The sequence below is a fragment of the Globicephala melas genome, chromosome 10, assembly GCF_963455315.2.
Source record: "Globicephala melas chromosome 10, mGloMel1.2, whole genome shotgun sequence".
Classification (NCBI taxonomy): Eukaryota; Metazoa; Chordata; class Mammalia; order Artiodactyla; family Delphinidae; genus Globicephala; species Globicephala melas.
The window spans coordinates 22,849,569-22,861,644 of NC_083323.1; the positions used below are offsets into that span (position 1 = coordinate 22,849,569).

Below are 12,076 nucleotides of genomic sequence, written 5' to 3' on the forward strand. Positions count from 1 at the left end.
ATTATTATTATGTTATAGAGTCTATTTAGATTTGCAAATGAAAACCAAGTTCTTGTTTTAAACCATTGTTTCTTATATTCCACTCCATCTTTGCTTTTTTGCTTTTTGCTCCAGTTTAGTTTTTAGTGATTCTTTCAGTGGGGGGCAGGGTGGTCTACAAGTAGCAAATTCCTTTATTCTTTGTTATGTCTAAAAGTGTCTTTATTTTACTCTCACTCTTTTGAATGTTAGTTTCACTGGGCAGAGAATTCAAGGTTGACAGTTATTTTACTCAGAACACTGAATATGTTTTTCCTTTGTTTTCTGGAACCTGTTTTTGCAGATGACAAGCTTGTTGTCAGTCTGATTGTTGTTTATTTACAGGTAAACAGTCATTTCTTCCAGGTAGCTTTACTGTCTCTATTTCAGATTTTCTAAAGTTTCAGTATGATTTGTGATTTAAAAAAAATTCTGCCAAGGGAATTCCCTGGTGGTCCAGTGGTTAGGACTCCACATTCTCACTGCCAAGGGCCTGGGTTCAGTCCCTGGTCAGGGAACTAAAATCCCGGAAGCTGCATGGCACGGCCAAAAAAAAAAAATTCTGCCACGAACTCACTATGTTCTTTAAAATCTAATGACTCATGCCTTTATTCATTTCTGGAAACATCTTCACTACTATCTCTTTGAGTATTGCTTCTTTCTCATTACCTTTTCCTTCTTCCTGAAACCCCTATAATATGTGTACTAAAACTTCTTATTCTATCCTTTGTATTTGTTAAATTTTTTTCATGTTCCCAGTGATTGCCTTAGTTCTTTACCTTCCAGCTCACTAATTCCGTTTTCAGTTATGTCTAGTCTTTTGTTTAAGCCATCAATTGATTATTTCAATGACTATGGTTTTCATTTCTAGATGAGATTGGGCGTGTTCAGGGTGGTATGGCCGTAGACTATGGTTTTCTAGAAAAATTTCTAGAAAAATTTTTTTCCTTTCTCAAGTCTGCCTGTTCTTTTTTAATAGCATTTTCGTTTTGTCTTGTTAATATTTTTCCTTCCTTTACCTTACAGAACATTACTAACATACTTAAAGACTTCATTTTAGATTGCTCCATTACCTGAGTTCTTCCCGCTGTAAATCCCCCCATTTATTGTGTTTGCTTTCTCTCTTAGGACTGTGAGTTTCCATGTGCTTCACAATTTTGTGTTATGAGCTCATCTTCAGTTGGAGTTACGTACGGGGGGAGTCTTGTTGAGCTTTGAGTTGAGGAGGCACCTATATGGGGTTCTTTTATCCAGTCTTTGCTAGGGGTCTATATTTTTTGGTGATTCTAGAGTAGTTTGTATGTCAAATTCCTGGCTACAAATTTTTACACCACTTAAATAATGTATAAATTCAGATCCCACACTCAATACTTTAGGTAGGAAAAATATGGAATTAAGCCATAGAGTTGCTTTGGCATTCTTTGACACCAATGGGAATGCGAAATTGCTATCTGGAAGGTGATAGAGCTTGTTAAGGAATCTATCAATATATTATAGTTGCATTTGCAACTTGTATAACAAACACAATATTTTTACTAGATATTCATGTTTATTTGGAATAGCTTGAGTGTAGAAATTCTACATGGTCTTTATGTTGAAATAAATAGTGTTTTTACTTATAATATGTGTTTATTTGAAGTAGATCGAGAAGTGCTGCCAGAGATAATGGGGGAGTGAAAATAATCTTAAGCCTCCACTTGTGGTTAAAGCTATATATTCAGTCTGGAATTATATAAAGGCACCTATCAGCCACAGTGCCTCTCTGGAGAGGTGGTAGGAGGGAATGCTTCATAAACAACATTGAAAACATATGCATGTGGATTAAATTTAAAAAGTGTTAAATAATGTTTGAGTTTATTGTGAATTGTAACACAGTTGACTTAATCAAGTGTGAGGCGTTAGATTGCTTAAGATTACAGAAAATAAGTAAATCAATTAAAATATTTGTCTCCCCATTTAGTTAGCTATGACCCTGAGTTTTAGCCTCAGAAAAAACCAAGACGAGGAGATTTAAATTGAAAACTAAAGAAGATTTTTTATTAACTTGGACTGAGAGAGCTTTGATTATAGTCTTTCCCTGACCAGTGGTGTGTCTAACTGCAAACTTTAGGGACTCCAGAGCTGTAGCAAATTAAGAGGCGAATACCACTGTTCTTGTGATGGTGTCTGGAGAATGTAACACGATACTAGGTCCAGGAGGACTTTGTCTTGATGTATGGCCTGAAAGTCAGAGAGATTAAAAATGAAGAAATATGGGGACTCCATTATGCATGGTTCAGTAATTAGTATTAGCAGAAACCAAGTGGCCTGGCTTGAGCTTAGGAGAGAGGAGGCACAGCGTTTGGTACCACATCTGCCTAAGTTTTTGAAAGTAAGGAATTCTTCCTAAGGATGTGTGAAGGTATACCTCATTGCTAACCTGATCAAAGGGCATGGGAGGGAGATGGAGTACTAGTTTCTATCTTTTTTAAGTTAAATAAAAGGCATGTATTATTAGAACAGGGGAGTGGGGACAGTATCTCACTATGGTTATACGTATGAGCAAGGTCTTTGGAAGTAGACTGCTTGGTCACTTCCTCCTGCTCTGTCACTTCCTGGAGGTGGAAAATGATAAGTTGCCTGATGTCTCCATGTGTCATTTTTCTCATCTGTAAAATGGGGAAATCTGAGTTGGTACAGGAAGCAGACAGTCTTTATTAATATGCTGTGCTGCCCCATAGGAGTCTATGGTGATCCCATGGGAAATTGTTGCTGAAAAATGGGGATTTTGAATTATAAGAGGTTCTCTGGAATGCTTCCCTCACATAAAATTGAAATCCCTTCTATGCTTATGTGAATTTTTCTGGGGGGTTGCGGACAAGAGCCATAGCTTCCTTTGGATTTTCAGAATTCAAAATTCCTTAAAGGTAAATAACCACTGCCCTAAAATTTCCACAAGGGGACAGGACAGTCCTGATTTGTGTGCTATATCATGGAGTACAAAACATGTTGGAGTTGAAGATGTAGTTCTCAATTTAGCAAGGGGAGTGTTGGAGCATATTGAAACACTGGAGCAAGTATCAGAACAGGTTGGCAACTAGAGAGTCCTCCCTAAAAGGTTTAGAAATACTTACCCATAAGGACTTCTATTGGGATCCCATGTGAATTAACCTTTAGAAATGTCCTCTTCTGTAGGGAGTATTTGATTAGAGCTGTGGTCCCCCTGATTCTATGGTTATTTGGGGGTTAATCCAAAGAGAGAAATACTGGTGTTTAATTTCTACTTTAATTTTGCTGTAACTCCATGTCCATGGTTAAGAATTTAATTATCTACTCCTATGTGTCCTCAACTGGAGCGTCTGATCCTCAGTGCCGTCTTAGTTTTGTTGTGTTACAAAGACTTGCAGTTTAATCCACAAGTGAAATGGTTACTTAAGTTATTCATGGTCTCTTAGAATTTGCTATTTGTTTTTTCTTTGTTCTTTGAGAAACTCAAAATTAGTGAGGGATACCCTGTAGGTAATGTCAACATTTTCCACTCAAACTTGAAAAGTCAGCTGAGATTTAGAGATTACTTAGAAATAGATGGCAATAGATGGGCTCTTTGGGCTGGATCAGAGGAATCCTCATGCACTGCAAACATGTGTTCAAGGTGGCAGAATCAGTGGTCCTAGTCAAGGTATTTTCATACTAGTCTCCTTAGCCAGGTATGTTGTTTTCTACTTTCTGGCATGGATTCTGTACAATTGTCAGATGAGCCCTTTATATTCCTCCGCCCAATGCATGCCTATATCTATCTCTGCTTTTGCCTATACTGTATTGTTTTACTTCTTGGGATGGTTCTTCATGTTTATCCCCCAATTCTACCTTTTTTTTTTTTTTTTTTTTTTTTGCGGTACGTGGGCCAGGACTGCCGTGTCCTCTCCCGTCGTGGAGCACAGGCTCCGGACCCGCAGGCCCAGCGGCCATGGCTCACAGGCCCAGCCGCTCCGCGGCACGTGGGATCTTCCCGGACTGGGGCACGAACCCGTGTCCCCTGCATCAGCAGGCGGACTCTCAACCACTGCGCCACCAGGGAAGCCCCCCCAATTCTACCCATTTTTAAAGTTTCTCCTTAGAAAGCCTGACTAATCCAGTCTAATCCTTTTCATCATGTGTATAATACTTCGTTTGTCTCATCTTGTCTTCCTCTTTGAATTATAGGCAACTCAAGGATGGGATGGTGGCAGAGATTGGCTATTTAACAAGTCCATTCCCTTCTTCTTGGGCATATAGCTAGACCATATTCTCAGCATGCCATGTAGTTAGATGTGGACTGAGTTCTAGCCAAAGGAATATAGGCAGAAGTGATGAGTACTACTTCCAGGTATGACTTATTCAAACACTGTACACATGACATGGTCTTCCATGCTCTTTTCATGTATGCTGTCTGAATGCAGAGGATTGTAGGATTCTAGGAGAAGGTAATATGGAAGAGGCCTAGGTCTCTGAAGTACTATATGGAAATATTTGATCAACCAGAAATAACCACAGTATGCTGTTATAGGGTAAGCAACCAACTTACCAATTTATCATGCATTAAGCACTAGGATCTTGGGGCTGTTGGGATCTGTTGCAGCAGCTAGTATTACACTAACATATATAGGGGTAAATCATTTACTATTTCTCTGTTTCCTTCACAATACCTACAATAATGTAGAGAGAGGATCCATCAATGCTGTCTGCCTCACAAAAATATGACAATTTACTGACCATTGCCTTCCATAACAAGGAGCTGAAGGATGCTCTCTCTTTAGTCTGGAGAGTGGGAAGCAGAAGGGAGATGTTAGCAGTGGATGACCCGGTCTGAATGTACATAGGGTGGGTAAAGCACATAGATTTGGTGTTCTTCCTTGATCAATGGCATCAAATAAACAAACTGTATTGTTATTGATTATTATATTAAGTAAATATCAGGAAAGGTATTGGTATTGATTATTACATTAGATAAATGTGCAGAGTGGTGGTATTATTGATTTTTATATTCAACAAATATAGGTGTGGACAAAACTCATACTCCAGCCAAAATGACTTAAGGTTTTGAGCACAATTCTGGGACAGGGAGTTATTTTATGATGAATGTTATAGAAAATCTGAGAACTTTCCTCATCAAATTTCCATTAAAAAGAAAAGCAATTAGGGACACATATGCATTTGACTATAAACCAGACATAGAGATGGCAGCATTGTTGTCAGCAACAAAGACCCATGGGATCATCAAATACCAAATGTTGAACGCAGCCCTTTTAAGATGTGGGGCTAATTAAAGAAATCAAACTGAGAGACAGAATGCCATTGCAAAGAACAGGAAAATTTTAATTATGTGCAAAATATAAGTAAGTTATCTATAACTGAAGGCCTACAGTTTTGTACTTCTGAGGTTGGATGGACTTAGCTTTATTGTTTGAGAGTTTGGACTAGACTGTACTTGAAGTCAAACTCCTGGACTTGTCCGTTAGGCAAATCAAGAAAGCTCCTCTTTTGTTTAAGCCATTTTTAGATTTTTGAGTTGACTTTCTATTCCTAGCAACCAAAAGCACCCTAACTGATGTAGATCCCCTACACCTAATATAGTCCTGGAATATTATACTCACTCAGTATTTGTTGACTGATTTACTGGGTGCATGAAAATATGACTTTCACCTGCCAAGGTTCATGCTAATTAATGGTTGATCCAGTATGAAAACCCATGTTGGCTGGCACCTAATTTATGACTGGTTCCACAACCCTACCTGATCTGTCCTCTCCTGTCCCGTACCCCATGTGAATACTGCTATCATAGCATTTATTGTATTATGTTCTAATCGTTTATCTGTCATTTCCACTAGACTGAGCTTTTTGAGAACAGAAATGAAAGTTTTCACCTCTGTATTCCTAGGCCCTACTGAACAGAGGCTCAGTGAGTGGAGGATGGATTATCTTCCTGTTCCAGCTGGCGTGAACCAGCCTCAGGTCTCATTTCCAGCTCAGGCCTTTGCACTTGCTGGACTACTTTTTCCTGAACTCCATGTGATTGACTCTTGTCATTTAGATCTCAGCTCTGGTCCTTGCTGATACCCACATCTGATGTTGCTCCATCAGTCAGTGTCTTCACATTGTCGTATTGAATTTTCTTCAAAGCCTTCACAGCTTTGGAAGTTTTCTAATATATTCACATGTTTGCTGTTTGTCTTCCACAACAGCAGGGAACTAATCTGACTGGCTTGTTACTATATGCCAGCACCCAGAAGAGACACTGAATAGATATTTGCAGAACGGACAGACCAGGTACCCATTCTTCTTAGAAAAGATGCCTCTGAATCAGAATAAGGTGAAAGAGAAGCTTAAAATGTACCTAAAAACTCTCTGTGACTAAGGAGATGGCCTTCAGAAAATATTCATTAATTATCTTGCTTCAAATGCAAGAACACTGGAGAAAGGTTAAGCTGATAATGTGTTATAAACAATAACTAAGGTCTTCCGACTCTGAAATCCTTGATTGTTTTATTGCTTATTTTATACATTTCCCTTATTAATATTTGGAAGAGTAATATTTAGGAGGAAAATACATTTTGGGGGGTCACTTCCATAATGCACTTTACCACCCCAGGAAATCCTTTGCTTGGGCTAAGGGCAATCTGACCCAAATGAGTTGCAGATGGTGAATTAACAGTGTGATTTGCATTTTTGAAGGGGTGTGTGTGCAGAGTTTTGTTTATACTGGTTTAGAGTTCTTTGTGTTAAAATTTGCTTATATTTAAAGAAATAAAAGCCAAGATTTTTGTCCTGCTTTTGTCATGGTTGTAGTATAATCCACCATAAAAATCATAGTATAATTTCATTTTTCCCTTGGTTTAATGCCACTAAAGGAGTCAGCTCTAAGTCTGAGGAAACAGATCTACTTCTAAGCATACCTGCATGCAAATGGGCTATGGAGGTGGCTTATCCTTTTACATAATAAATTAGAGAGTTCTTCTTTTCAGTGGAATAGATGTATAGATTAATGTACCAAGACGAGGCATATGGATATGTGGAATCAATGTAAGCCTGGTTAGAAATGACAAAGAGCTTCATGCTCGAGTGCTTTGCAGCCTAATTCAATAAAACAAAATGAAAGGCAAATGCTTGAGGAGCCGAAGAGAGGATCTTTATGAAAATATTAAAACCTTCTTTCAAAGAAAGTCACACATTCTCCTTTGAGTTTGCTTCTAACATTGCAATGTAATGAATGGGCCTCTTTTGTGGGGAAGGAGCTTTGTGATTTTTAACAAAGCTATCAAAAGGAACCATTTTGAGTGTAGAAACCTACTCTTTGGTCTTTAACTGAAAAGTTAAACACACTGAAATAAAACTAGATTTTTTTCCATCAATTTGCAAAACTAAAGTAGAGTTCAAACTGAAATGGCAACAGCGTGAAAAGGTATTTACAGGTCTGCAGCCATCTCTGATTTCATCAATTTGTTTTCCAGTCTTTGTTGTGATTCTGTGTTTCTCATGGATCTCCAGAGACCGTTTTCCAGCTTGAGGAGAGAATATCAATAGCCTGCATGTCCTCCAGGAAGCTTCCCTGTGACAATCACAATGTTTCTACAGATCAGATCTTCTATTTCTTTTAATGACTGTGGTAGAACAACAAAATATTATCCATTTTGGGAAACACGAAAATCAACAAAGCAATAATGTCTGAGTATGGGTATAATTTTGCTCCTATTTTGTGCAGTAAGCTCAAAGGCAAAAAGTAAAACTCAATTGGTGTCTTTTGGGTGTTTCATAAATCCATAATTATATCACATGCATTATAAAAATGAGGCAAAGAGCTAAGTAAATTGAACAGAAAACTTGCAAAGTAGAGGTGATGCACTGCAGTGAAATAAGTACTGGACTTTCTAACTGGATCTGGATGGCTTGGTTTCTGATCTGAGTCTCATCAGGTGACAGGTGGGTCATCTCTGATAAAGTTCCCCCATCTCTAAGGCTGGGTTGATGCCCCATTATTATGCTTTTAAAGATTCTTGAGTTTATCTGACACTGAATTTTCCATATGTATTTATGATTATTTTTCTGTCTCGTATACTGGATTGTGAACATCTTGAGAATGGACTCTGTGTTTTAATCACTTTTGAATTCCCAAGGCCTACCACAGTGTTTTCACATAGTAGGCACTCAAATTTTGTGGTATTAGTTAATTGCTGGTCTTATCAGATGCATATGAAAGTACAAATGTTCCTATTCCAGTGAGGGGTCAGGGACAAAACAGATTTATCTATTGCTGTAATAAACTGAGTTTATTTCCTTTAGAAATTTTGGTAGGCAGAATGGTTCCCCCAAGATCCACGTTCCAATGCTGGAACTTATGAATACGTCACGTAACATGGCAAAAGGGATTTGGCAGGTGTATTTAAGGTTACGGACCTTAAAATAGTAGATCATCCTGGACTATCTGGATGGGCCCAATCTAATCACAAGAGCCCTTAAAAGCAGAGAGCTTTCTCTGACTGGAGGCAGAAGAGATGCAGCAAGAGAAGTCAATGAGATTCCAAGTGTGAGAAGGACTTGGTGTGCTGTTGCTGGCCCTGTGATGTAGAGGGCTATGTGCAGAGAATGGAGACCTCTAGGAACTGAGAGAAGTTTCTTGCTGACAGTCTGCAAGAAAAACTCTGGCCCTACCTCCACAAGGAACTGAATTCCACCAACAATGGGAATGCATCTGGAAGCAGATTCTTCCCCAGAGCCTCCAGATCAGAGCTCAGGTTGGACTATACCTTGATTTCAGCCTGTGAGACCAGTAGCTGAGAAACCATGTCTCGTCTACCCAGACTTCTGACCTACAGAACTGTGAAATAACAAACTTGTGTTGTTACGTATCACTGAATTAGTGGTAATTGGTTACAGCAGCCAATAGAAAACAAATATAGAAATTAATTTGCCAGTTTCAAAAGATCAGATTTTGGAAACGTATCATAAAGTTGGAATAGTCTGGGTCTGCAACAAATGATATAAATCGATGTTGGATTCCTTGGAATGGTGACAGCAGCAGTGGTGGGATTACAGTATTAGCTACTGCCACCAAACCAACCAAATCCAGTGCAGGTTAGTCCATGGGCCCCCGGGAACTTAATTTCTTCTGGATTTGAAACTGGTTGCAAGTTAGATTGGATAGGGTAGGGAAGAGCAGGAAAGGTTGGAGAATTAGCCAAAGCTGTTTTAGAAATCATTTTCCTTCAGAATTATGAAGATGTTTCTCCCCAGTCTACTAACTTCTAGAGTTCCTTTTGAGAGATCTAATGTTCTGATTTCTCATTCTTTGTACATGTTTTCTTTGTCCTCTCTGAAGTTTTTTGGATTGTCTCTTTATCCCTGATATTCTGAAATTAATAATGTACTTTGGAGTTGTTTTTGTTGTTCATTGTGTTGGACACTCAATAGGCCCTTTTTTTTTTTTCAGTTCTGAGAAATTTTCTTGTATCATTTCTTTGGTAATTTTTCTCTCCTCCCTTTTCTCTTTTTTTCCCCCTTTCCTTTGTAAAACTCCTATTAATAAGATATTGGAATCCTAGATTGATTATATAGTTTTCTTAGTTTTTCTTATGTATTTTCTAATTTCAACTTTAACTTCTGATTTTTCTATTTAAGATTTTAAATTAAAAAAAATAAAAGATTCTTTTTTTAAAAAAAATAGCATTCTGCACTTGTTTCTTGGATGCAGTATTTTTTCTTATTTCTCTGAAGATATTTTCGTTTCTTTTTGATTTTTCTGAATTCCATTTTTCCAATTTGTTTTGGTTCCTCTTTTTCACCTTAGAGACTTTCCTCAAATATATGGTGTCCTAGGCTCTCTGTTCATATGCAGTTGTAATGTTCTAAGGAGTTGAATAAGGTTTTGGGTGCTTGGTGGACCAGGTTGGCTGGTGACTTGGATCAGGCAGGACGTGTAGGTCTTTTCTCTGTGGTTCTTCAACTGCTCTAAAGATGAATACTCCAATTTACTGTTGCAGCTGTACATCTGAATGAGGGCTTTCTGGAAACCATGACTAGGGGATGATGATCCCCTATACAGTGGTTAATAATCGGTTGCTGAAATCAGACTGTCTGGTTTCAAAGTTCTGCTTTGTTACTTGTGACTTCCTTGCACTTGTTTGACCTGTTTCATCATCTGTAAAATGAGGGCACTAGTAATACCTACTTTATAGGGTACAGGTTTCCCCTGCTATCTGAAATCAGAGCATTCCTATGAAGGCTTCCATAAGCTGAAATGGCATAAAGAGAAGAAGCAATTACCGTAGGAAACATTTTGCTTAAAGGGCGCAAAATAAACCGAGGTAAAGCACAGATGCTCACAGACACAGTTCAAAGCTGTGGTGGCTTGATGCTGAGATGCTGAGTGTGGTTCCTGGGGAAGGAGCTTGGTGGGGCCGCTCTCACTGCTTGGGTTGCCAGCTGCCTCTGCAGTGGTTCACTGCAAGTGGTTTGAGGCAGTTGAATGCTATTTTCACTTTTCATCTTTTTTTTTTTTTTGTAAAAGTGAAAATCCTCTTTGATTTCTCTCAGTTAGCAAAAACCGATACTAAGGTAGGCCTTTCATAAGTGGAGTGGTGTAAAGCAAACTTTTGAAAAGTGGAGTATACCTGTAGTTTTTAGGATTAAGTGAATCAAGGCCTATAACCTGCTTGTGGTGTTTTAAACATCATGAGTGTTCATTAAATAGTTACATCTATTTTAACTATCATCACTGTCATCATTATTAATTCAGTATAATTCCCCCATTGCGCCCCATCCCTCCCTCTGTTGCATTAGCATGGAGTTTCTCCCGTTCAGTGTTTCTAGAGTGGAAACCCTCCCACCTTCTGCCAAAGTGGAGGATAAACCATCTCTTGGCTAAGTAGATTTGGGAAGGTGACCTAAGAGATTTATTGGCTCCTTATCCTGACTTTCATCCAATCCTCTGGATCTTCATTTCCATCCTTCAACCCTTCAGAGGTACCTGGTATCACCAATTCCCAGGGCTTTCTGCGGTTTAGAGGCACAAGTAGGTTTTCTTGCCACTTAGTTTCCAGATTTCTCTGGCTGCTAAGTTGATGACCACCACTTATCCACTACCCTGTGGTCTCCTGTCCACTATGTATTTCCTCTCCTGTTCTCTTTTGCCCAGTTGGGTTTACACTTTTTGTATTCCTTTACTGATAGTCTAGTTGGGATTGAGGAGGGAATGAAAATCACCTTATGTATCCAACTGGCCATGTTAACTACAAGGCCACTGACTTCATTTCTTCATCTATGAAATAAAAGATTACAATGGTTACATTTTTTAGGTCTTTTCCCCTACTAAAGCTCTTTGCTCCTGCATATGGTTTAGATTTAATGTAATTCCCAGCTGATCACAGCTAGTTTTCCTATCACTTATCTCACACTCAGAATAGTAGTGATTGTTTTTGCTTTTGTTGTTTTGAATCTCTTTGAGCAAGAGACCTGCAGTGTAGCAAATTATATCTTGTGTACAAATTAGAGTAAACTGAAAAACACAGGTGACTTTTGTTCCCTTCTGCATCACAAAGGCCTTTTCAATACACCTGATTTATTGTAAAGGGAATTCCACAGGCAGGTGTGAACTATACAGAGATGCTGCTGATTGTAATTTGGGTGCTGTAAGATTTATCATGCTGTGCTATTTGGCAAGCAAGTAGGAAGCCTTTAAACTTTCTGCTCTTCCAAAAAAAAATCCTAAAAGAAGATGATACAAAAATTTAAAATGGAAAGAAGTTTCCTTTCTATGGAGATTCACAGAGAATGTTCTGATAAGTCAATAAAAGTTCTGTTTTGTTTAAGATAGTTTAGGTCAGATTTTTGTCACTTGCATCTAGAAGAGTCTTTAATTTATCAAGGGCAGTGGAGATGAAAAGGGTGTTCTGTCTTTGTGGATCTCTACTACATGGCCTGACACTTTGCATTTCCAGCCTCAGTGTCTCTCACAGTTTGCTGTGGTCCCTAGCATTAATGACTAGCTCTTGTGTGTTCTAGCTTGGTATCCAGGAGAGAAATTTCTGCAAGATAATGAATATTTCTA

The 12,076-nt window shown here is 38.5% G+C and overlaps 1 long non-coding RNA gene across 1 annotated transcript in view; it reads left to right on the top strand.

Annotated features, from left to right (window-relative positions):
• Nucleotides 1-12,076, top strand: part of LOC115852986 (uncharacterized) — a 394,615-nt gene that overhangs the window by 192,719 nt on the left and 189,820 nt on the right. The window lies entirely within an intron of this gene.